The following is a 26,716-nucleotide window of genomic DNA, read 5'->3' on the forward strand; positions in this document are numbered from 1 at the left end:
TAAATGTGATTACTGATAATACAAATGGCTTAAATGATCTACTACTAGTCGACTAGAAAACTAGGACTCATTTTGAGGAATGAATGAACATAATAAACCTCTGTTCAGAGTGCCGCCGTGCTGGATTGTGTAGAGCGCTCATTGAATTTGAGGATTTATCGTGTTTAGGCTAAAAACAGGGCTGGTGCTTATCGCGGCTTGGGAAGAAACTGTATCTTGCAGTACATTTTAAACACGGAAATATAGCGATTCGGCATGAAACGTTGATAGAGCAGTGAAAGGGTTCTGTCCGCAGCAGAATGACACGACAAACTCATTTTTTTTAAAAATGTCGTTTAACGCGTTTTGGAAAAGAGCTCTTCATATGTTTTTAATATATGTGATATATATATATAAAATTGGCCGTTTTCCTATATTATATGCACATATATGTACACATATATACGCACCTATATAGGTACATGTATGCACACATATATGTACACATATAGGTGCATATATACATGCATATATGTACCTATACAAGTACATGTATGCATGTATATATGAACATATATGTTCACCTATACATGCACCAACATGTTTACCTATATTAGAATAATTATTAAAATCCATAGCTACTAGGCAACATAAATAATAGTCCAAAATGTATGCATTTAGATTATTTATTTACTTAAGATCAAATAGTACAAAAACAAAAATAAGACAAAAAAACTGGATAGAAAAAAAAAAACGTAAAAAAGCGATGGTTCGCCCGCACACAAACATAATTTATTCCACAGAATATTAATTGTTTTTTAAGAGATTAGGAGCATGTTTTGTACCATTCAGGTTGTTTTCAGCAAAGTCTCCAGATCAAATGTGCCCAGCAGCAGATTCCACACCATGGCAGTAGCAGAGGTGGCAAGGAGGGCTGCTTTCCACACTTCTGCCTGGCAAAACACCCCAGAGCCCTTTATAACTTCAATCTGAAAAATAATTTATTCATTTATTGCCATTGTTTCATATTGATTCTTATGCTTAGCTTTCCAATAGTTTATATGTTTACAAATGAATTACTAGGAGTGCTACTTGGGTGTTACGAGGTGTGTTCCTTTGGTGCTCTTCAGTTTGGAGATCCAAAGTTGTTCCCAGATAAACAGTAATTCTGAGGCACTCAAAAGGTAAATAAATATAAAAAGCCTTTATTTAAACTTGGCTATCCATTAAAAACATATGCCAACATGTTTCGGCCTCATTGGCCTTCTTCAGGGCAAATTCAAAATGGCAGTCAGTAGACTGCAAGCTATATATCTACATGTAGTCACATGACCTAAAGTCACAGGTGCTCATCTGCACATATCACCTGACCAAGAGCAACAGGAACAACTTACTCTAGATAAGACAGGTCACATTTACATATCAGGATAGTTTAAAATATCAATATAAATGGATACATGTAACAACAGTTTATATGTTTTTATGTATAAATGCAGATTAATGATAATGATATGAAACAAATTAATAATTGCCCTAAATGTTCTTAAAGGAGAGGAGGAGGAGGACAGGGTGGGGGTGGGGGGGGGTTGTATTTATTAATAAATAAATAAAAATTCAAGGGGGTTACTCACCGGTTGCACTTCTCAAAAGAGGAGGAATCTAAATCCTCCACAGGACTCCTTCCAGTCTTGTTCATAGAAGAAAAATAAAAGTTATTCTCTTCAATAAATTAAAGTGCAAATAACTTAAATCAAATAATTAACACTATCAATCAGCCCAACATCACAAGTCTCTACAGCTCTGCTAGAGAAACAATTTTAAAAAGCAAAATCAGAGGAACTTACCTTTTGAGCAATAATGGCGAGGTAACTTTTCATTTGAGGTAATTCTAGAAAGAGGTTGTATAAAGAAAAAAAAAAAACAATTACAATCACTTAATCAAAATAGTAATGCCCCAACGTTAATGTTTACTATTTGAAAGACATTTCCTGCAACTGTGAAGGCAAGCCCATTGATACGGCTCTGGAGAGGAAACCTGGTTGTGAATGCAATTTTCTTTCACCAATTTCGACCAAAATCAAACTCCACAGGTATTTTTTTTTTTTCTGGAGCCGATTGCCCTCTTGAGCCGTTGGCAGAGAAGTATCATTTATTCTCATGACGTTATGTTCTCCAGGCCATGACTTTTGTTAACCCTCTACGAATTCCTCCAGAAAGAAACAAATAAATACACGTTAATTATAAATTGAATCTTATCAACGGCTAAGTTATATTAGCACCCACAGTAACGTTACGTTACCTCACCAGCTAACAACATAGAAAGTGTATGGGCTGTAACAGGTGTGTTTGGCAAAAAATAAATGCTAAGTTTATACTTCTCTGCCACCGCAATTTCCATGGTTCATCAGATCAATGTTTTTAATCCAAAAATTCATATGAAACACTCAAAATACAGTGCAGCACAACAACTTTACACAACATTTCAAGTAATGAACATGTTAACTCACTGGTCTATCAAATGTTGTTTTAATAATGTTGGATAATAAAACATCGCTGTTTTAGGACATCCAGGTCAGAGTGGAAAAAGAGGAGGAGAGAGTAGAAAATGAAACTAAGCGAGGAGATGAGAGCAGTATGTCCAAGGCAATCACATTAAGATTTTGTTGTATCTAAACTTTTTGATTCCATTACTTGGTTTCCCACGATCACAATAGACAAATCTGATGGATCCTCCTCAGCCATGACATTGTGCTTTACAATCACCTTCATATTTTTGTCTGTGTAGTCCTCACATTCCTGCATGTAAAAAACAAACAAAAAGCATGCACATTTTTATTTTATGTAAGATGCTGTTTCAATATATTTCAGTTTATCTAAAAGGAGAGCAGAGGGGGAGTGGAAGGCAAAAGGAGAAGGTGGATACAAGAAGAGAGGAGGATCCTTTGAGTTAATCAAAAATCTGACATACCTGGTATGACATACATCCCTGGTAGTAATGGCAGCATCTCTTTTTTTTCTCAATGTTCTGTGTCTGTAGGGAGATACAATTTAGTGATGTTAGAATGTTAGCGAAGTGGGGAGTGATTTACATATACTAAGACCGAATTACGGCCCTGGAACAGACTGGCGACCGGTCCAGAATGAACACTGCCCCTTCACCTGATAAATGCTGGGTTGGCTCAAAAATCTTGAGACCCGAACGGACAAAGCAGTAAAGAAAATAGATGGATAAGACCGAATTCACACATTGATGTTAAAAGGTTTAAGTTGGTAAGGAGCTCAACTTTGCGCACAACAAATCAATTGTTTACAAATTAATTTAGTTTTAATTCACTCATATCAATAATCACATATTTGTGAAAAAATAAAATCACATACGTCATTTAAAGTGCCCAGCAGAGGACACATCTTGCAACCAGCTACTTCTCCTTTGGCGCGCATTAGCCGCAAAAGACCTCGTGAGTACTCATCAAGCTTCCGTGTGAATGTCTCCTCCAAAGAATATGTTGTGATGCGTCTAAACTCCTCCTTGATCTAGGAAGTTAAATGACCAAAATTTACATTTTAAATTAAAGACCAGCTCTCATAGTATTCACATGAATGTATACTAGTGGTAAGTAAAAATTACAAGAAATTCTCACCTGAGCTTCAGTGAATAATGCTGGCCACCTTTCTATAAACACACCCACAGAGGGGCTGAGGCTGACCACTTCAATTTCTTTTATCCGTTTTCACTTCTGTTGACACTGTAGGCTATCAACTGTAAATTAAAAAAAGAAACATTTCAGTAAACATCCTATTAAAAAAAACCCATAAAAATATCAGCTATAGATGGCAGGTGCATTCTGAGGGTTAGGTAGCATGTTAGCTTAGCACACATCAATAGTACACTACAATTTTTGAGATTATAAAACCATGTTTTTGCTCCAAAATTACTTTATAATGCATGTCGAATGCTTTAAATAACCTTCTGTGATCTGATTTGGCTTCGGATAAAAAAACGGACATAAAATATTGTATTTTATAGTATTCTGGACTAGATTATATCGATTAACATTAACTTACATTATAAATGTAATATATTATGAAGTTATCTGCATGGCTTGAAGAACACAAATAATACGTCATATATCGTTGCAATCATGTTATCTGCAAGTATTCTGCGATCTTTGGAAACTTTGTTGTGGTTTCAGGTGTCACAGGTCATGTGGCTCTTCTTCGTGATATATTATGTAGTAACGTTATAAATTATGTGCACACGACAGGCCGCCCGCCGGCTGCCAGTGTGTATTGAAAACACACTACATCCGAGGAGTATCCAGCGCTATGATTACATCCGCCCATTTTGGGTGTATTCAATAAATATAATTCCTGACAGAAACCTATGATAATCCATAAATATTTCTCAGAATCTGCATATTTTTAAGCTAAAGCACTTGTTTGGTCGAGCTCTGTCATGACGACGACAGAGGTATTGAATGGGAGCGGATGAATGACGCACATAATTCATATTAAAAGCGCCATCGACTGTTTTTTATTGCATAACTCCTTTAATTAATTAATACATAACCGTCACTATAAGTTTCTCAGAAACAGTGGTCAAATACTGAAACCTGAGTCTTATATATGTTTAATAATGTATAATTTGTCAAGGTAATTACATTAAATCTGATAGTAACTTTGAAATCTGTGCCCAACGGCCTACCGTCGGCTTGATGTGTTCCGCCATGGTGACGCCATCGACAGATTCAAACTTTAATTTCAAGTAATAATGACATGTTAAACAAACGAAAGCCCAATTAAAGCGAAGTGTAATGTCTCATAATTAAAAATATATATATGCACTCCTATGTAAATAGCTTACCTTCACTTCTGCTGTTCGATGGCAGCCAGAGAGAGGATCCAGCGTCGCCCACACTCACTCAATAAGAAACCGCGGGCCTACGCATACGCAATTTAAAGGAAAAAAAACTCACGGTTTGGGGGTATATTTCAGTAGCACCTCAATGCAGAACATGAGATCCACGGGGAGGAGTCGGATCACGATCCAAGGGGTGGAGATGGTTAGGATTAGGGTTGGGTTTAGGGATTAGGGGTGGGTTTAGGGATCAGGGGGCGGAGTTGGTTAGGTTTAGGTGTATGGAAGGTGGGAGGAGTTGGATCTGGATCCGACTCCTCCCCATGGATTTCATGTTCCGCAGTGAGGACCATCTCGTATATTTTCTGAAGTGAGTCTATTTTGGAGTCAATGTGCGAGATCATGTTGTGCTTCATTTGCTGCATCATGTTGAAAATAATTTGAAGAGTAAGTTAGCTCACCCGTTGGTTCACCCATTGTGAAGGCAGCTTTTCCACTCGCACAAAACGAAGAGTGAGATCGCTTTCTTGATTCACCACGTATATAACAATGACAAATGGCACCAAATACTTGGAAAGATAAGTGGAAATCTTAATACGCTTAGTAGGCAAAAGGATTGAGCCAGCAGAGATCTCGCAGCACTCGCTCACTCGGCAGCCGTCTCGAAATAAAATTGACAATTTTACCGTGTAAACGGTAAAAACGCAAAAGTCTGCTTGACAGTGAAAGTTGTACGCCCCGGCGCGTGGTCTTGCTAGCCGACCGCTAGCCGCCTGCTAGCCACCTGAAGTGCATACCACATTGAATTTCACACAGTTTTGCGTCACCATTTGCACGTGGATTTCACACACAAAACGCTCGTCTAAACGCAGAATAAAAAGTGATGACGCAACGCCACTTTTGCGTTTTCTCTTTAGAATCGTTTCCGTGTAAACATAGCCTCAAAAACTCTCCACCGCCGCGTTCCCGAGTAACGGTAAAAACGCAAAAGTCTGCTTGACTGTGAAGTTTGTACGCAGGCGCGTGGACTTGGTGTTGTTGTAGTATGCACTCCTAGCCGCCTGAAGTGCATACTACATTGAATTTCACACACTTTGCGTCACCGTTTGCACGCGGATTTCCTACACAAAACGCTCGTCTTAACGCTGAATAAAAAGTGATGACACAACGCCACTTTTGCGTTTTCTCTTCAGTATCGTTTCCGTGTAAACGTAGTCCAAGTGTGTCTGCTCCTGCCGATCTACTGTCCTGCAGTTTATCTCAAACCTAATCAAACACACCTAAAGAAACCATTTAAGGTCTTCAGGATCATTTGAAAATTAAAGGCAGCTGTGTTTGATTTGGGTTGGAGATGAACTGTGCAGGACAGTCGATCGGCAGGAGTTTTATTTAAGTTTGTTATATATATCTTACCTTTGGTTTAGCTGGGATGCATGACTGCAGCAACAGTCTGGAATAAAAAAGGGTGCGGCCTTTTCCTGGTGTCCTTTATATCTCGTGGAGAACTATGGGAAATGTAGTTTTCAGGACAATATAAGTTGAGGTTGTGTGTTAATTCACATGTGTTTAAAGGAGGTGTTTTATGTATGAATGTCTAAGTGTATTTTCTTTGTTGCTTTATGAATAAATGTTATTCTTATGTTCATTCGTGTCCGTGTATTGCTGTATATATTTTCCCCTTTTATGTTTGCTGTAATAGAATGAGAAGTCTTGTGATTACCCCTGTAATTATCAAAATGGTTTGGTCCGGGTAGTTAAAAGAGCTTCAATGTCTGTGGCTGGGTTAGTTCTGCCGTGGGATCACTTAGATACAGAACTCTAGTGATGTGATGCTGAAGCTCATGACGAAGCTAATTCTGAAGCTCATTCCGAAGCTCATTCCGAAGCTCATTCCGAAGGTCATTCCGAAGGTCATTCCGAAGGTCATTCCGAAGCTCATTCCGAAGGTCATTCCGAAGGTCATGTCGAAGGTCATTCCGAAGCTCACGCCGAAGCTCACGCGGACGCTCACGCCGCGCTGATGCCGATGATGATGCCGACGATGATGCTGACGATGACGCTGACGATGACGCTGACGATGACGCTGACGATGGTGCTGACGATGGTGCTGACGATGGCGCTGACGATGTTGCGGACGATGTTGCTGACGCTCACATGACAAGCTGACGCTCATGCACATGCTGCTGAATGTTTATGGTGCACATGCTGCTCATGCTCATCGGCTCATGCTGCTCATGCTGACGCTAATTCTACGGCTGACGCTGACGCACATGCTGGCGCTCCTGCTGATCGTGACGCTGACGCTGATGCCGCTCCTCATACCGCTCATGTTGCACTTGCTTATGCTGCTCATGCTGCTTATGCTGCACATGCTGCTCATGCTCATTTGCTCATGCAGCCACGCTGATGCTAACGCTGACGCTCATGACGAAGTTCATGCCTCGCACTGCACTCATGCCTCGCACTGCACTCATGCTACAGCTGACGCACACTGCTCATGCTCACACTGCTCATGCTCACACTGCTCATGCTCACACTGCTCATGCTCACACTGCTCATACTCACACTCATGCTCACACTGCTCATGCTCACACTGCTCATACTCACACTGCTCATACTCCCACTGCTCATGCTCACACTGCTCATACTCACACTGCTCATACTCCCACTGCTCATGCTCACACTGCTCATACTCACACTGCTCATACTCCCACTGCTCATGCTCACACTGCTCATGCTCACACTGCTCATACTCACACTGCTCATACTCCCACTGCTCATGCTCACACTGCTCATGCTCACACTGCTCATGCTCACACTGCTCATGCTCACACTCATGCTGCTGCTCTTGCTCATGCCGACGGGAAGTCACTTATTTCCAGGGGTTTCAGTACAGCGTAAAAAGCGTGACGTTGTAGAGTAGGCGTTCTCCTAAATACAAATTTCCATAGGTCACCGGACATGCACGCTAAGTGTTTTTTTTTCTTCTTTTTTTTCCCCGCGCTAAGTGTATTGAGGATAACATTACACCAATGGTTTTCGTTTTTGTCGCTAAGAAACAATCCGGTTAAAATTTATTTTTTATGTCATGTCAAAGTTAATTATTTCAAAGTCACACGCTAATATTACACAATCTCGCTTTTAAACAACCAGAAATATTGGAATACGCCATGATCCCTGGCACACATTTAACAAAATTATAAAAAGAAACGAATAAAATAAACTGTGTTGTAGCTATATTGAAGTTAAAAGTGGATGACATTAACCTTTCTCTATTGACCAGAATCATTTGTCAACCCAGAATGTAATACAATATGAATAAAAGTCCTGCACTTGTTTTCACTAATTCCATGATTCAAAGACAGGTAATTGGTGAAATGTACTGTCAGTTATAAAAATGGCATATGTGCATGTGATACCTGTCCTAACTGTAATCTGCATCAGATACCCGTGTTTGTGTTTACAGGGGCTTCACGAGATTCCTGTCCTAACTGAAATCTGCATCAGATACCTGTGTGTGTGTTTACAGGGGTTTCACGAGATTCCTGTCCTAACTGAAATCTGCATCAGATACCTGTGTGTGTGTTTACAGGGGTTTCACGAGATTCCTGTCCTAACTGAAATCTGCATCAGATACCTGTGTGTGTTTACAGGGGTTTCATGTGATACCTGTCCTAACTGTACATGTGCATCAGATACCTGTGTGTGTGTTTACAGGGGCTTCATGCGATACCCGTCCTAACTGTACATGTGCATCAGATACCTGTGTGTGTGTTTACAGGGGTTTCATGCGATTCCCGTCCTCACTGTACATGTGCATCAGATACCTGTGTGTGTGTTTACAGGGGTTTCACGAGTTCACACTTACATATAATTTTGAGTGAGTAAGATTCAATGCATATTTGGCGTGCTGTCCGGAAGGAGGGCTCCGAGCTCGGAATTCTGCCCGAACCCAGAGTACTCCCCCCGTATGTAAGTGATTTTTAGAAAGAGGAGTGTGGAGAACTAGGAGTGTGGAGAAGGGGTGGAGGAGGGATGCTGCAAACTGTCAATGGATCGAGGTAAGACTGCTGAGTCTATTTGTACCCTCTTATCATTGATTGCTGATTGCTGTCCACTCGTGTCAATTATCTGAACGTGCTCCTCCCGAACTTAGTTAATAAAACTTCATTTCATGAGATACCCGTCCTAACTGTACATGTGCATCAGATACCTGTGTTTGTGTTTACAGGGGTTTCATGAGATACCCGTCCTAACTTTACATCTGCATCAGATACCTGTGTGTGTGTTTACAGGGGCTTCATGAGATACCCGTCCTAACTGTACATGTGCATCAGATACCTGTGTGTGTGTTTACAGGGGCTTCATGCGATACCCGTCATAACTTTACATCTGCATCAGATACCTGTGTGTGTGTTTACAGGGGTTTCATGAGATACCTGTCCTAACTGTACATCTGCATCAGATACCTGTGTGTGTGTTTACAGGGGTTTCACGAGATACCCGTCCTAACTGTACATGTGCATCAGATACCTGTGTGTGTGTTTACAGGGGTTTCACGAGATACCTGTCCTAACTGTACATCTGCATCAGATACCTGTGTGTGTGTTTACAGGGGTTTCATGAGATACCCGTCCTAACTGTACATGTGCATCAGATACCTGTGTGTGTGTAAATACCCGTCCTAACTTTACATCTGCATCAGATACCTGTGTGTGTGTTTACAGGGGTTTCATGAGATACCTGTCCTAACTGTACATGTGCATCAGATACCTGTGTGTGTGTTTACAGGGGTTTCATGAGATACCTGTCCTCACTGTACATGTGCATCAGATACCTGTGTGTGTTTACAGGGGTTTCTTGAGATACCTGTCCTAACTGTACATGTGCATCAGATACCTGTGTGTGTGTTTACAGGGGTTTCATGAGATACCCGTCCTCACTGTACATGTGCATCAGATACCTGTGTGTGTGTTTACAGGGGTTTCATGAGATACCCGTCCTAACTGTACATGTCCATCAGATACCTGTGTGTGTGTTTACAGGGGTTTCATGAGATACCCGTCCTCACTGTACATGTGCATCAGATACCTGTGTGTGTGTTTACAGGGGTTTCATGAGATACCCGTCCTAACTGTACATGTGCATCAGATACCTGTGTGTGTGTTTACAGGGGTTTCACGAGTTCACACTTACATATAATTTTGAGTGAGTAAGATTCAATGCATATTTGGCGTGCTGTCCGGAAGGAGGGCTCCGAGCTCGGAATTCTGCCCGAACCCAGAGTACTCCCCCCGTATGTAAGTGATTTTTAGAAAGAGGAGTGTGGAGAACTAGGAGTGTGGAGAAGGGGTGGAGGAGGGATGCTGCAAACTGTCAATGGATCGAGGTAAGACTGCTGAGTCTATTTGTACCCTCTTATCATTGATTGCTGATTGCTGTCCACTCGTGTCAATTATCTGAACGTGCTCCTCCCGAACTTAGTTAATAAAACTTCATTTCATGAGATACCCGTCCTAACTGTACATGTGCATCAGATACCTGTGTGTGTGTTTACAGGGGCTTCATGCGATACCTGTCCTATAACTGTACATGTGCATCAGATACCTGTGTGTGTGTTTACAGGGGCTTCATACGATACCCGTCATAACTTTACATCTGCATCAGATACCTGTGTGTGTGTTTACAGGGGTTTCATGAGATACCTGTCCTAACTGTACATGTGCATCAGATACCTGTGTGTGTTTACAGGGGTTTCATGTGATACCTATCCTAACTGTACATGTGCATCAGACACCTGTGTGTGTGTGTTTACAGGGGTTTCATGTGATACCTGTCCTAACTGTACATGTGCATCAGATACCTGTGTGTGTGTTTACAGGGGTTTCACGAGTTCACACTTACATATAATTTTGAGTGAGTAAGATTCAATGCATATTTGGCGTGCTGTCCGGAAGGAGGGCTCCGAGCTCGGAATTCTGCCCGAACCCAGAGTACTCCCCCCGTATGTAAGTGATTTTTAGAAAGAGGAGTGTGGAGAACTAGGAGTGTGGAGAAGGGGTGGAGGAGGGATGCTGCAAACTGTCAATGGATCGAGGTAAGACTGCTGAGTCTATTTGTACCCTCTTATCATTGATTGCTGATTGCTGTCCACTCGTGTCAATTATCTGAACGTGCTCCTCCCGAACTTAGTTAATAAAACTTCATTTCATGAGATACCCGTCCTAACTGTACATGTGCATCAGATACCTGTGTGTGTGTTTACAGGGGTTTCATGAGATACCCGTCCTAACTGTACATGTGCATCAGATACCTGTGTTTGTGTTTACAGGGGTTTCATGAGATACCCGTCCTAACTTTACATCTGCATCAGATACCTGTGTGTGTGTTTACAGGGGCTTCATGAGATACCCGTCCTAACTGTACATGTGCATCAGATACCTGTGTGTGTGTTTACAGGGGCTTCATGCGATACCCGTCATAACTTTACATCTGCATCAGATACCTGTGTGTGTGTTTACAGGGGTTTCATGAGATACCTGTCCTAACTGTACATCTGCATCAGATACCTGTGTGTGTGTTTACAGGGGTTTCACGAGATACCCGTCCTAACTGTACATGTGCATCAGATACCTGTGTGTGTGTTTACAGGGGTTTCACGAGATACCTGTCCTAACTGTACATCTGCATCAGATACCTGTGTGTGTGTTTACAGGGGTTTCATGAGATACCCGTCCTAACTGTACATGTGCATCAGATACCTGTGTGTGTGTAAATACCCGTCCTAACTTTACATCTGCATCAGATACCTGTGTGTGTGTTTACAGGGGTTTCATGAGATACCTGTCCTAACTGTACATGTGCATCAGATACCTGTGTGTGTGTTTACAGGGGTTTCATGAGATACCTGTCCTCACTGTACATGTGCATCAGATACCTGTGTGTGTTTACAGGGGTTTCTTGAGATACCTGTCCTAACTGTACATGTGCATCAGATACCTGTGTGTGTGTTTACAGGGGTTTCATGAGATACCCGTCCTCACTGTACATGTGCATCAGATACCTGTGTGTGTGTTTACAGGGGTTTCATGAGATACCCGTCCTAACTGTACATGTCCATCAGATACCTGTGTGTGTGTTTACAGGGGTTTCATGAGATACCCGTCCTCACTGTACATGTGCATCAGATACCTGTGTGTGTGTTTACAGGGGTTTCATGAGATACCCGTCCTAACTGTACATGTGCATCAGATACCTGTGTGTGTGTTTACAGGGGTTTCACGAGTTCACACTTACATATAATTTTGAGTGAGTAAGATTCAATGCATATTTGGCGTGCTGTCCGGAAGGAGGGCTCCGAGCTCGGAATTCTGCCCGAACCCAGAGTACTCCCCCCGTATGTAAGTGATTTTTAGAAAGAGGAGTGTGGAGAACTAGGAGTGTGGAGAAGGGGTGGAGGAGGGATGCTGCAAACTGTCAATGGATCGAGGTAAGACTGCTGAGTCTATTTGTACCCTCTTATCATTGATTGCTGATTGCTGTCCACTCGTGTCAATTATCTGAACGTGCTCCTCCCGAACTTAGTTAATAAAACTTCATTTCATGAGATACCCGTCCTAACTGTACATGTGCATCAGATACCTGTGTTTGTGTTTACTGGGGCTTCATGAGATACCCGTCCTAACTTTAGATCTGCATCAGATACCTGTGTGTGTGTTTACAGGGGCTTCATGAGATACCCGTCCTAACTGTACATGTGCATCAGATACCTGTGTGTGTGTTTACAGGGGTTTCATGAGATACCTGTCCTAACTGTACATCTGCATCAGATACCTGTGTGTGTGTTTACAGGGCCTTCATGAGATACCTGTCCTAACTGTACATGTGCATCAGATACCTGTGTGTGTGTTTACAGGGCCTTCATGAGATACCTGTCCTAACTGTACATGTGCATCAGATACCTGTGTGTGTGTTTACAGGGGTTTCATGAGATACCCGTCCTAACTGTACATGTGCATCAGATACCTGTGTGTGTGTTTACAGGGGTTTCATGAGATACCTGTCCTAACTGTACATCTGCATCAGATACCTGTGTGTGTGTTTACAGGGCCTTCATGAGATACCTGTCCTAACTGTACATGTGCATCAGATACCTGTGTGTGTGTTTACAGGGGTTTCATGAGATACCCGTCCTGACTGTACATGTGCATCAGATACCTGTGTGTGTGTTTACAGGGCCTTCATGAGATACCTGTCCTAACTGTACATGTGCATCAGATACCTGTGTGTGTGTTTACAGGGGTTTCATGAGATACCCGTCCTAACTTTACATGTGCATCAGATACCTGTGTGTGTGTTTACAGGGGCTTCATGCGATACCTGTCCTCACTGTACATGTGCATCAGATACCTGTGTGTGTGTTTACAGGGGTTTCATGAGATACCCGTCCTAACTGTACATCTGCATCAGATACCTGTGTGTGTGTTTACAGGGGTTTCATGAGATACCCGTCCTAACTGTACATGTGCATCAGATACCTGTGTGTGTGTTTACAGGGGTTTCATGAGATACCCGTCCTAACTGTACATCTGCATCAGATACCTGTGTGTGTGTTTACAGGGGTTTCATGTGATATCCGTCCTAACTGTACATCTGCATCAGATACCTGTGTGTGTGTTTACAGGGGTTTCATGAGATACCCGTCCTAACTGTACATGTGCATCAGATACCTGTGTGTGTGTTTACAGGGGTTTCATGAGATACCTGTCCTAACTGTACATCTGCATCAGATACCTGTGTGTGTGTTTACAGGGCCTTCATGAGATACCTGTCCTAACTGTACATGTGCATCAGATACCTGTGTGTGTGTTTACAGGGGTTTCATGAGATACCCGTCCTAACTGTACATGTGCATCAGATACCTGTGTGTGTGTTTACAGGGGTTTCATGAGATACCTGTCCTAACTGTACATCTGCATCAGATACCTGTGTGTGTGTTTACAGGGCCTTCATGAGATACCTGTCCTAACTGTACATGTGCATCAGATACCTGTGTGTGTGTTTACAGGGGTTTCATGAGATACCCGTCCTAACTTTACATGTGCATCAGATACCTGTGTGTGTGTTTACAGGGGCTTCATGCGATACCTGTCCTCACTGTACATGTGCATCAGATACCTGTGTGTGTGTTTACAGGGGTTTCATGAGATACCCGTCCTAACTTTAGATCTGCATCAGATACCTGTGTGTGTGTTTACAGGGGTTTCGTGAGATACCCGTCCTAACTGTACATGTGCATCAGATACCTGTGTGTGTGTTTACAGGGGTTTCATGAGATACCCGTCCTAACTTTAGATCTGCATCAGATACCTGTGTGTGTGTTTACAGGGGTTTCATGAGATACCCGTCCTAACTGTACATGTGCATCAGATACCTGTGTGTGTGTTTACAGGGGTTTCATGAGATACCTGTCCTAACTGTACATCTGCATCAGATACCTGTGTGTGTGTTTACAGGGCCTTCATGAGATACCTGTCCTAACTGTACATGTGCATCAGATACCTGTGTGTGTGTTTACAGGGGTTTCATGAGATACCCGTCCTGACTGTACATGTGCATCAGATACCTGTGTGTGTGTTTACAGGGCCTTCATGAGATACCTGTCCTAACTGTACATGTGCATCAGATACCTGTGTGTGTGTTTACAGGGGTTTCATGAGATACCCGTCCTAACTTTACATGTGCATCAGATACCTGTGTGTGTGTTTACAGGGGCTTCATGCGATACCTGTCCTCACTGTACATGTGCATCAGATACCTGTGTGTGTGTTTACAGGGGTTTCATGAGATACCCGTCCTAACTTTAGATCTGCATCAGATACCTGTGTGTGTGTTTACAGGGGTTTCGTGAGATACCCGTCCTAACTGTACATGTGCATCAGATACCTGTGTGTGTGTTTACAGGGGTTTCGTGAGATACCCGTCCTAACTGTACATGTGCATCAGATACCTGTGTGTGTGTTTACAGGGGTTTCATGAGATACCCGTCCTCACTGTACATGTGCATCAGATACCTGTGTGTGTGTTTACAGGGGTTTCACGAGTTCACACTTACATATAATTTTGAGTGAGTAAGATTCAATGCATATTTGGCGTGCTGTCCGGAAGGAGGGCTCCGAGCTCGGAATTCTGCCCGAACCCAGAGTACTCCCCCCGTATGTAAGTGATTTTTAGAAAGAGGAGTGTGGAGAACTAGGAGTGTGGAGAAGGGGTGGAGGAGGGATGCTGCAAACTGTCAATGGATCGAGGTAAGACTGCTGAGTCTATTTGTACCCTCTTATCATTGATTGCTGATTGCTGTCCACTCGTGTCAATTATCTGAACGTGCTCCTCCCGAACTTAGTTAATAAAACTTCATTTCATGAGATACCCGTCCTAACTGTACATGTGCATCAGATACCTGTGTTTGTGTTTACTGGGGCTTCATGAGATACCCGTCCTAACTTTAGATCTGCATCAGATACCTGTGTGTGTGTTTACAGGGGTTTCATGAGATACCCGTCCTAACTTTACATGTGCATCAGATACCTGTGTGTGTGTTTACAGGGGCTTCATGAGATACCTGTCCTCACTGTACATGTGCATCAGATACCTGTGTGTGTTTACAGGGGCTTCATGCGATACCCGTCCTAACTTTAGATCTGCATCAGATACCTGTGTGTGTGTTTACAGGGGTTTCATGAGATACCCGTCCTAACTTTACATCTGCATCAGATACCTGTGTGTGTGTTTACAGGGGTTTCATGAGATACCCGTCCTAACTGTACATGTGCATCAGATACCTGTGTGTGTGTTTACAGGGGTTTCATGAGATACCCGTCCTAACTGTACATGTGCATCAGATACCTGTGTGTGTGTTTACAGGGGTTTCATGAGATACCCGTCCTAACTTTACATGTGCATCAGATACCTGTGTGTGTGTTTACAGGGGTTTCATGAGATACCCGTCCTAACTGTACATGTGCATCAGATACCTGTGTGTGTGTTTACAGGGGCTTCATGCGATACCCGTCCTAACTGTACATGTGCATCAGATACCTGTGTGTGTGTTTACAGGGGTTTCTTGAGATACCTGTCCTAACTGTACATGTGCATCAGATACCTGTGTGTGTGTTTACAGGGGTTTCATGAGATACCTGTCCTAACTGTACATGTGCATCAGATACCTGTGTGTGTGTTTACAGGGGTTTCATGAGATACCCATCCTAACTTTAGATCTGCATCAGATACCTGTGTGTGTGTTTACAGGGGTTTCGTGAGATACCCGTCCTAACTGTACATGTGCATCAGATACCTGTGTGTGTGTTTACAGGGGTTTCATGAGATACCTGTCCTAACTGTACATGTGCATCAGATACCTGTGTGTGTGTTTACAGGGGTTTCATGAGATACCTGTCCTAACTGTACATGTGCATCAGATACCTGTGTGTGTGTTTACAGGGGTTTCACGAGTTCACACTTGCATATAATTTTGAGTGAGTAAGATTCAATGCATATTTGGCGTGCTGTCCGGAAGGAGGGCTCCGAGCTCGGAATTCTGCCCGAACCCAGAGTACTCCCCCCGTATGTAAGTGATTTTTAGAAAGAGGAGTGTGGAGAACTAGGAGTGTGGAGAAGGGGTGGAGGAGGGATGCTGCAAACTGTCAATGGATCGAGGTAAGACTGCTGAGTCTATTTGTACCCTCTTATCATTGATTGCTGATTGCTGTCCACTCGTGTCAATTATCTGAACGTGCTCCTCCCGAACTTAGTTAATAAAACTTCATTTCATGAGATACCCGTCCTAACTGTACATGTGCATCAGATACCTGTGTTTGTGTTTACAGGGGTTTCATGCGATATCCGTCCTAACTGTACATGTGCATCAGATACCTGTGTGTGTGTGTTTACAGGGGTTTCATGAGATACCTGTCCTCACTGTACATGTGCATCAGATACCTGTGTGTGTGTTTACAGGTGTTTCATGCGATACCTGTCCTAACTGTACATGTGCATCAGATACCTGTGTGTGTGTTTACAGGGGTTTCATGCGATATCCGTCCTAACTGTACATGTGCATCAGATACCTGTGTGTGTTTACAGGGGTTTCATGTGATATCCGTCCTAACTGTACATGTGCATCAGATACCTGTGTGTGTGTTTACAGGGGTTTCATGTGATATCCGTCCTAACTGTACATGTGCATCAGATACCTGTGTGTGTGTTTACAGGGGTTTCATGTGATATCCGTCCTAACTGTACATGTGCATCAGATACCTGTGTGTGTGTTTACAGGGGTTTCATGTGATATCCGTCCTAACTGTACATGTGCATCAGATACCTGTGTGTGTGTTTACAGGGGTTTCATGTGATATCCGTCCTAACTGTACATGTGCATCAGATACCTGTGTGTGTGTTTACAGGGGTTTCATGCGATATCCGTCCTAACTGTACATGTGCATCAGATACCTGTGTGTGTGTTTACAGGGGTTTCATGTGATATCCGTCCTAACTGTACATGTGCATCAGATACCTGTGTGTGTGTTTACAGGGGTTTCATGTGATATCCGTCCTAACTGTACATGTGCATCAGATACCTGTGTGTGTGTTTACAGGGGTTTCATGCGATATCCGTCCTAACTGTACATGTGCATCAGATACCTGTGTGTGTGTTTACAGGGGTTTCATGCGATATCCGTCCTAACTGTACATGTGCATCAGATACCTGTGTGTGTGTTTACAGGGGTTTCATGTGATATCCGTCCTAACTGTACATGTGCATCAGATACCTGTGTTTGTGTTTACAGGGGTTTCATGAGATACCCGTCCTAACTGTACATGTGCATCAGATACCTGTGTGTGTGTTTACAGGGGTTTCATGAGATACCCGTCCTCACTGTACATGCTTTTATTCTTGTGTATGATTGGTGTTTTGGGTACTGTTGTCCCGATTAAACCAGTCAAATGGCCATGATCAGACTGGCAGCTTACAGACGCTCATCCAGTCAGCCACGGCTGAGACTGCGAGTCTAACGCGTCGCCTGACACTCTCGCTACAAGGAAATACATTGTTTTCTACAAGAAAATACATTGTTTTCTTATTATGAATATAATGTCATGCATTTATTCTTATGTATGATTGGTGTTTTGGGTACTGTTGTACCGATTAAACCAGTCAAATGGCCGCGATCCGACTGGCAGCGCAGACGCTTGCTGGACGCTCATCCAGTCAGCCGCGGGTGATCAGCGAATATAACGCGTTGCCTGACACTCTCGCTAAAAGGAAATAAATTGTTTTCTTATTATGAATATAATGTCATGCCTTTATTATTGTGTATGATTGGTGTTTTGGGTACTGTTATCCCGATTAAACCAGTCAAATGGCCGTGATCAGACTGGCAGCTTGCAGACGCTCATCCAGTCAGCCGAGGCTTAGACAGTCTAACGCGTTGCCTGACACTCTCACTAAAAGTAAATAAATTGTTTTCTTATTATGAATATAATGTCATGCTTTTATTCTTGTGTATGATTGGTGTTTTGGGTACTGTTGTCCCGATTAAGCCAGTCAAATGGCCGTGATCTGACTGCCAGCTTACAGACGCTCATCCAGTCAGCCGCGCTGATCAGCGAATATAACGTTAGACTCGCAGTCTCAGCCGCGGCTGACTGGATGACGTGATGATGAGCGTCTGTAAGCTGCCAGTCTGATCATGGCCAATTGACTGGTTAAATTGGAATAACAGTCCACAAAATAGCAATCATAAATAAAGAACATTATTCATATCAACAGATTCATAATAAATGAGCTATAAAGGGAGGAACACAAAAAACTGTCAAAAATCAATGGTTTCTGAAACTTGCCAAAGGCAGACTGACAGACAACTAGCAGTCACAGACAGGTCACGTAACATGCCAGCCAGCCACTGGCAGCCGCCAGCCAGCCACTGACAGGTCACATGACCTGCCAGTGGCGGCTCCTGCCAGCCAGTTGAAGATTGAACCCTACTGATTTTTAAGCCTTGTTTATACTCGACGCGTCCGCAAGAGCGCGAGTCTCCGCTGCCTGCGCGCGCACCTCTCCAAACGGACGAGCCATTTATACTTGACGCGCTCGCCGTTGTGCTATTCTGTGAATCGACAGGGGGCGAACTCGGAGTAATTCTCCTCTATACCACCAGGAATCAGCAGTGAAGAAGTAGTTTGCTGTTTATTAGTAGTATTAATGGGCTTTATGCCCAGCTGCACTACTTCCTGAACTTCAGCCAGCTCCTTGTTTCCTGTTTGCCATTATTGGTCAAATTGATTAATTCAGGTGTGCTTGACCTCAGTAGTCATGGCAACAATAATCAGACACACCTGAATTAATCAATTTGGCCAATTATGGCAGACAGGAAACAAGGAGCTGGCTGAAGTTCAGGAAGTAGTGCAGCTGGACATAAAGCCAATTGCTAATTCATAAAAGAGTAAATGCAGTAGGTTTATTGTAGCCTACTTTCACTGCATGTAAACTAATTAAACAACTGAAGCCTTATTGGAGAGTGTTTAAACCTTAATTTACCAGCAGGGCTTAATTCTGCTATTGTAGGCTTATTTTGTAGATGTAACCAATTACTTTAGACAAGTGCAAACTAGGTGCTTAATGCAAATGTGTTCCTGTTCACAAAATGAGATGGTATGGTCGCCCATCAATGCAAATGTCTCTGTGTATAGAAGGATCATAAACATGCTGGTACAGATAATACCAGTTCGGCCAGATTCGGCTCGTAGTCGTCCATCTTCGGATGCGGCGCCGCGCGCAAAGTTACAAAAAATGCCGTGCACACCGCCAGGCGCAATGGGGTCTCGCGGACCCCACGCGCACGACCGGCCACACCGCAATGACGTCATTTTTGGCTCGCGCCCTTCGCGCTCTTGCGGACGCGTCGAGTATAAACAAGGCTTTACTCCCAGCCGCTATCTTCCGGCGCGAAACTTTTTTTTTTTATTTTTTTTATTAATGCCAAGGTATCAAAAATACAATTAAATTACAACAATATACAAATCGCACATAGGAGAAATAATGAAAACAATACAGCACATATGCATATAGCCACATAATATACATACAACAAACTTGACTTCATCTCATCGGATACGGATAACGTCAAGCGTTAGGCGACTGACGTCATCAACTACGGGGCGCTGTAGTGGCCAATCGGCAGTGCAGCAGCATTCGAATTTATTAACCACTGTGAATTGCTCAGATAGATGATGGGATGGTGGGATAGATGGTGGGATGATGATGATTATTTGAATGTACGTTCTATTCACTTTTTTTTTTTTTTTTGCTACATTTTGACTGTACCTTTCAGCCAGAAAAAAAAAACTGCATTCAGACAATACAGAAATCATTGCAATTTGCATTGCATTTGGTGGATGTATCTGTGAATGTGTGTATGTGTATGGGAAAGTGACTTGAAATTGGAAAAAGGGCTTTTTGGTAAAATGAAAAAACAACAAACCCTTTTGTTATACATTTCCTTCTTTTCCACTAAGTCATACAAGAAAGAATTGACCTTGTAATAATACATCATAGCTTTCCATCTCCTCTCACTTAATTGCCATAGTTAAATTCCATAAAATGCCAATTACATATGATAACAATTTCACGTGTTTGCACACATACGTTCTTGCATAATTTAATTTTTTAGTAGTTCTTAGGTATTGCCTTGATAATAGAAAATATGAGCTATAGGCATCATAAATGACAGTTGCCAAAGTGAGATCACTTTGGCAACTGTCACATAGAAAAAAATTGCATAACAGTCCAGTTGAAATTATATATCATTCTGATATGTATATAAATATGTATTTATTTATTTTAGCAATATAGTGACATATACACTCTAAAAATGCTTTGGGTCAAACATGGACAAACCCAAATGTTGGGTTAAAAATGCAATTAAAAAAATTTACAGTTGAAAAAGTGAAAGTGAAAGTTGAATTTGGGTTAAAATTTGAAATTACATTTTTAACCAAACATTTGGGTTCGTCCATATTTCACACAAATTTGGGTTCAAACAACCCAGCATTGTTTAGAGTGGATGAGCTACAAATGACCAGATCCTGCCATGAGCTACAGTATAGGATACTCTTGTATAGACCATTTCACAAGATGTAAACAACACTGGTCCAGAAGCACTTCCTGTTTCAGTTTTTTAACACTACATAAAAGCTGGGATAAAATACAACCAACAGAACATTTAAAACTGAATCAAAAAGTTAAACAAAGATCTTTAAGATGTTTTCTTTACATGTGAAATAAAGAAAACAGTTACAAACTGAAACAGGAAGTGCTTCTGGACCAGTGTTGTTTACATCTTGTGAAATGGTCTATATAGCACTTATATGTGGATATAAAGAAGCAATGCAGGAGACCTATGGCCTGTATATGCACATATATGCACCTAAAATTGCCTATATGTGCCATATATACATTCATATGCAGCATATATCTTATCATATATGTGCATATATGCACCTAAAATTGCCTATATGTGTCATATGTACACACATATGCAGCATATACAGTGCCCTCCACAATTATTGGCACCCCTGTTTAAGATGTGGTCGAGGACTTTTAAAAATTCTCCCTTTTTTTTAAACAACATAGAATCCAAATGCAAAAAAAGATAAAAATCCAACCTTTTATTTAAGTACATTACTTTGGTGGTAAAAAAAAAAAATGTAAAATTTAAAAAAATAAAAACTTCAAATCATGTGTCCCACAATTATTGGCACCCCTGATGTTAATAGTTTGTACAACCCCCTTTTGCCAACAAGACAGCACTTAATCTCCTCCTATAACATCTCACAAGATTGGAGAACACAGAGAGAGGGATCTTTGACCATTCTTCTTTGAAAAATCTTTCTAGATCATCCAGAATCCTGGGCCCTCTCTTGTGCACTCTCCTCTTTAGCTCACCCCACAGGTTTTCGATTGGATTGAGGTCTGGGGACTGAGATGGCCATGGGAGGACCTTGAGTTTGTGACTGAACCATTTTTGTGTAGATTTTGCTACACGTTTTGGATCATTATCCTGCTGAAAGACCCAATGACGACCCATCTTCAGCTTTCTGGCAGAGGCCATCAGGTTTTTATTTAAAATGTCCTAGTATTTCAAAGCGTTCATAATGCCATGCACCCTAACAAGGTTCCCAGGGCCTTTGGAAGAGAAACAGGCCCACAGCATCACAGATCCTCCACCATACTTCACGGTGGGCATGAGGTACTTTTCGGCATACACATCTTTTGTTTTACACCAGATCCACTTAGAGTGTTTGTTGCCAAAAAGCTCAATCTTAGTCTCATCCGACCAAAGCACACGATCCCAGATGAAGTCCCAGTGCCGCTTGGCAAACTCCAGACGTTTACGTTTGTCAGTGTTAGTGAGAAAAGGCTTTTTCCTAGCATGCCTCCCAAACATCTTGTTGGCATGTAGAGAGCGTCTGATGGTTGTTTTGGAGATTTTGTGACCCCAAGATGCCACTATTTGATGCAATTCTGTGACAGTGAGCTTAGGACTTTTTTTTACTTTTCTTAGCATCCTCCTCACAGTGCATTGTGGTAAGATAAACTTGGGACCTCTTTCAGCCTTGTTTGTCACTGTTCCAGTTGTTTTAAACTTCTTAATGATTCCTCTAACTTTAGATACGGGCAAGATAAGGTGAGTGGCTATTTTCTTGTAGCCATTGCCTGACTTATAAAGGTCAACACACATCTGCCTTACTTGAATGGTGTGTTCTCTTGTCTTTGCCATGTTGACAAATGGGTAAGAGAATTAGGCCTCTGTGTCATGTCATATTTATACCCCAGGGAAATAGGAAGTCATGAATTACTAATTAAAAGTTCCTAGATATCCTGACCAACATTAGCAACTACAGAAAATATATATTTTTTAAAAATCAATTACATTTTTCAGCGGAATTGTTAGGGGTGCCAATAATTGTGGGACACATGATTTGAAGTTTTTATTTTTCTAAATTTTTACATTTTTTTTTTACCACCAAAGTAATGTACTTAAATAAAAGGTTGGGTTTTTCTCTTTTTTTGCATTTGGGTTCTATGTTGTTTAAAAAAAAGGGAGAATTTTTAAAAGTCCTCGACCACATCTTAAACAGGGGTGCCAATAATTGTGGAGGGCACTGTATATTATCATATATGTGCATATATGCTGTATATATGCAGCATATATGTGCATATAAACTGCATATAGGTTTCATATATGTGCATATCCTCATATAGTTTCTTTCCATGTGGGCTATTAAAGTCACCAAGCAGCAAACAACTTGCTTGCCAAAACCAAAAGTAATGTACAAATGGCTACTTGCCTGCATAATTCATGTCTTCAAATACAATTGTTTGTGCGAGTAAATATTATTTTACACAATCAACGAACACAATCTTCTATCTAGAAGAAATAAGAAATTACCTCAGGCATGCTCGTCATTCCCTGTTAGCTGACCTAAAAACGTTAGCGTACATGTCGACAGATTCTGTCAACATAGGTACTGTATTGTGAGAACGTGCCCCACTTTGTCCTGTCGTTATCTTTACCTGTGAGCCGGGGGCACTAGAAAGTATTTACTGACTGTAGACAATGAGGGAATTTGACGGGCCGGTGCTCGGAACTCATCCATGCACGCGGGAGCAGATGACAACAAATGCGCATTGTCTCGTGAAGCACCTGAGCTCGCTGTGATAGCGGTCACCAGGCACACTGAAGACTACCTCAGCCGTGCTTTACTCAATCCCATTATTTACAGAAGGTTGAATGCCCTTAAAGGATCGAAACTGCTCATTTAAGCTTCTCAGTAATAGGTTCACTTGTTGATTGACTAGATTTGCGACACGAGTGTCAGGTTCCGACTAAGCGCACACGTAACTCACTCAACATAAAACTTTACTTGATAAACATCAACATTACTTGATAATCTATTCCCCGGTAAATAGGCCTTGGCCTAATGTTCACTGTTGGCCACAAGGTGGCAGCCGAGAATAATCTTACATCAGAGGATAAAGACGATCGTTAAATGTTCACTATATTTCACATTTTTCCTGTATCTTTTGTAATGCGTGTAAATAATACCACCATGTAGGCAACGTTACACATTTTATCTAACTTAATTTCTTGTTATTATCACCAGGTAGCCTATGCATTTTATGTAGGAATCTATGCCATTTAGTTTATTAACTTTTATTTCAATTACACTGAATTGCATTATTTATTTATTTTTACATCAAATAAACTAATTTTATATTTTATTATCACTCCGGTAGGCCTTGATTAATGACAGTTTAATGTTTCCTTCTTTCAAGGCAACATTCTGCAAGACACATAATCATATAGTTATCAGTAATGTTTTTACACAAAGCGCTATGTCTTTACATTAAGTACAGAATACAAAAGATAAATACAGATTTTCTCTGACTCATAAGTCTGGCTGTGATCCACAATGAGCAGTAGGCCTATCTCACTCAGCAGAGGGCAGGCATGTGCCCCCCTCTTCCAGGCCTGAGGGAGGCTTCAAGGAAGGGTCTCAGACCACAGCCTTCCTCTTGAAGATGAGTAATTTCTGAAGCATTAAAGGTCATACAGGCAGGAATAGGATGAGTCTTATTTTTAGTTTAATAACCCTCCTCCATTGTCCGATCCTGTTACAAAGATTTTGGATGACTGTGTGTGTAATATCCCCTTCATTCATATTAAGGACTGCAGCTTTTGGTGCAAATCATTATTTTGGATAAAGTACATAGGAAAATTACTCAGCAGTTAGGATAACAGTGTCAATTAATCTTAAATTATGTCTGACTGAAAGATCATCTCCATTTGTCACAAGATGTCAGGTCTGACAGGAAATGTGATTAAAATCCTTCCACACTGACGCTCTGCATCCTCTCAACCTCCTGCACGGCCTGGGTGTTTGCTCTAAGTTAAACATACCAGGACTGATCACAGATCCATTCTCCGCTGGTGGAAGTGTTTGTTAATGAGTGATCTGATGACAAAGGTCTGACAGGCCCTTCTACCACACACAGACTGATGGCTCAACCTGCTTCTCTGAGGTCGCCTGGGTTATCAGTGCCCACTAAACAATAGGAACCGGCGGGGCAAGGCTCTAGCCAGCCCTAGCATTGACATGCTGCATGCCTACAGACCTATACAAACCAGCGCTGGACACACAGCCCTCTTCACTCACCCCGTCACTCATCATGGCTGATAACAAGAGCAAGGCTGTCACTACTCATTCATTTAGCCACGCTGTGAATGGACTGGGTTGCCCTCTGACCTCTCAGGTCTGTAGCTATTACTCCTCACAACCCAATCAGCCCTGGACAGAGAAACAATGACCTCTGTGAGTGTTGAATAGCACTGATGAAAGATATTGCTTGGTATACAAATAGCAGATAGAAATTCAAGATTGGTAAAGGATGTACTTATTATTAGGCCCAGATTTTGCAGATGCAGTTTTTTTTTTGTGCCATTGTTTTGCAGAAACAGAAATGATTAGTTCACCTCTTGAGTTTTCTGGTCCAAATAGTTCGTTCATCACAAGTTATGGAAAAGACATGACAGAAATTCAGATCCATCCTGCCTTGTATCACTGGTTCAGGCTGCTGCTGGTGGTGTAATGTGTGCGGGGGATTTTCTTGCCACACTTTGGGCCCCTTGATTGAGTGTCATTCAAATGCCACAGCCTATCCCAGTATTGTTGTTGATCATGTCCATCTCTTTATGACCACATGTACCCATTGTGTGATCTCTGATGGCTACTTACAGTAGGATAATGCAAATTATCTCAAACTGGTTTCTTAAACATTACATTGACTTCACTATACTCAAATGGTCTCCACAGTCACCAGATCTCAATCCAATAGAGAGTGGAATGGGAGAATGATGTGCAACCAGCAAATCTACAGAAACTCAATGATGCCATCATGCCAATATGGACCAAAATCTCCGAGGAATGTTTCCAGCACATTGTTAAATTTGTGCCATGAAGAATTAAATGGGTCATGAACTGGCTTTTTCAATTTTATTATATTGTTGTCTGAGGTCAACTTATGACATTCGCTTGGTTTTTGCATTCAAAAACATCAAAATGAATAAGCTATTTTCTACCCTATTTTTGAGCCTAGCTGAAAAACGCTTTTTTTATGGGCGTCTCGCACTGAAGACTTGGAAGTAAACGCCCACTGCTGTGAGTGGATAACAGTTTTGCATATTATAATGAGTTTCAACTTACTCGTCGGTGCACGTGGGGAAAATTGTTTTGAAAACGTCCAATGTTGTAAAATGGCAACCGGAATGATTCGCCCATACATGTTCGACCCAGAGTCTGTGTGTTGCACAATTCCTGTCAGATCCAATATACGTAGACGGCACAGGACCGTTCTTTACTCTTAATCGGTCTGCAAATCCAGTCTTGTTTACAAAACAATCCTCAGTGAAATGAAGCGAACAGACGGACAATGTCGATCCGGTTTGTCATCACGAGGTAGGCCTATGTTATTTAGCTATGCGTGTAATGCGCGAATCGGTGGGCGGGGCTAAACCGGCCGTATTTGAAGTAGGCGTTGATCTTCTTCTGCGAGGGTGGTGTTTTATCCTCTTTGACGTCATAGTTCCCCACTTTGAAAAACGAGTCGTTTGCTGAGCCTGGTGTCAATAAAAGCTTTTATTGGACTAACAAGGACGTTTTCAGTTCTGAAACTTACAGGATATTCTTAATATGATGACCTCTTAGATGTCAAAATTCATTCATCAAAATGAACAAATCTTTTCCCGAGTCATTTGGTTC

The 26,716-nt window shown here is 41.8% G+C and overlaps 1 protein-coding gene across 15 annotated transcripts in view; it reads right to left on the reverse strand.

Annotated features, from left to right (window-relative positions):
* Positions 1 to 23,770, reverse strand: part of perm1a (PPARGC1 and ESRR induced regulator, muscle 1a) — a 33,268-nt gene extending 9,498 nt beyond the window's left edge. Inside the window, exons 1-9 of one of the 15 annotated variants that reach the window (XM_089124409.1) lie at positions 4,844 to 5,195; positions 3,621 to 3,739; positions 3,358 to 3,513; positions 2,948 to 3,010; positions 2,743 to 2,775; positions 1,824 to 1,867; positions 1,611 to 1,666; positions 1,072 to 1,147; positions 825 to 968 (exon numbers count right to left, since the gene is read on the reverse strand). The gene's annotated coding sequence lies outside the window, so the exon portion shown is untranslated. The other 14 variants (XM_089124419.1, XM_089124408.1, XM_089124412.1 and 11 more) reach the window with 14 other exon arrangements.
* Between the last annotated feature and the right edge of the window lie 2,946 nt (positions 23,771 to 26,716).

The sequence above is a fragment of the Pimephales promelas genome, chromosome 20, assembly GCF_988280905.1.
Source record: "Pimephales promelas chromosome 20, fPimPro1.hap1.1, whole genome shotgun sequence".
Lineage (NCBI taxonomy): Eukaryota > Metazoa > Chordata > Actinopteri > Cypriniformes > Leuciscidae > Pimephales > Pimephales promelas.